This window comes from Labrus bergylta, chromosome 14 (assembly GCF_963930695.1).
Source record: "Labrus bergylta chromosome 14, fLabBer1.1, whole genome shotgun sequence".
Lineage (NCBI taxonomy): Eukaryota > Metazoa > Chordata > Actinopteri > Labriformes > Labridae > Labrus > Labrus bergylta.
The window spans coordinates 14,212,676-14,213,876 of record NC_089208.1 but is presented as its reverse complement, the minus strand read 5'-3'; positions in this window follow the sequence as shown (position 1 = coordinate 14,213,876).

Sequence of the window (1,201 nt, the reverse complement as noted above, 5' to 3'; positions counted from 1 at the left end):
AGACCATTACATCGTGTTGTTTGTAGTATTGAATCAGATGTTGCTCTTTTTGGGCGCATTTGTGGGCACATTTGTGGGCGCATTGAGGTTCCGGTACTGGCAACATTTGAGGAGATTCTCCAAAAGTACAGACATCGATTTGTTTTCCACTGAAGTTGTCACATTCTTCAGGGTCTCCATACAGTTTACCTGAAATACAAGAAGTTAGTTTAAGAATCGTGTGTTTGACTTTTAACCCCCCCCCTCCACTTCTACTTTAAAAACTGGAACTCTTACATTGAGGGTTTCGTTGATATACGTCTCCAAGACATGCACAAAGTGAATGTCCTTTTTGATCTTCTCATGTTTCTCCAGGATTTGATGCACTTTGCAGAAGAACTTGTTCTGTTTTAAGAGACACACAACAATAAGAACTTTTGAGATAAACCACGGTTCTAATTATGTTTCATTAGGAAAATGACCATGGATATTATTCTTGTAATTTGTCTTCTTAAGTTACTATGCAGCACATTTTCGATTCATGTATGTAAAACTTCTTACCCCACACGGTTCTTTGCCTTCTGCCAGAAGTGACACATCCTCCACAAAAAGTTTCTGCACAACATAAAAGGGAATTAGATGTTTTAAGTTAGTTTCAAAAAGAATATGCAAAAATATAATCAATGAATAAACAAGCAAGTAAAGTGCCTGTTTATTAGGTTAGCTTACCTCCGCTGACGGACTGATAGACCCTTTGTATTTATTCACCAGGTCGATCATGTGGTTGATATTCCCACGATTTGGAGAAGTGGGATTGGAAACCGACAAAGTAATCAGCATAGCTACAGCAGGTAACACCAGAAGCATCATCGTCTTCATGATTGTAGCGTGAACCTGTCGACCTCTGAGGGGAAGCTGTTGAGTTGATCTCTCAGTTGTGAGCTTGCAGCTTGTTCTGATGTCTTGGCTGAGAAAGACATGCTTTTATACGTGCTTTGACTACGCCTTTGCCATTTTTTACTCATAACAAAAAAGGAAGATGCAGTGAGTCTGCAGTATTACAAGAGATAAGATTGGTTTGGATAACGCTGTGGCTGATGAGCAACTTCACAAAACTGAGCTACTTTTCTCTGAATCTAAAAAGTGTTTCCATCCAAGGTAAAAAAAAAAAAAAAGTCCCTTATAAACAAATTGATTACTCAGGTAAAAAGAGAGACAGTAA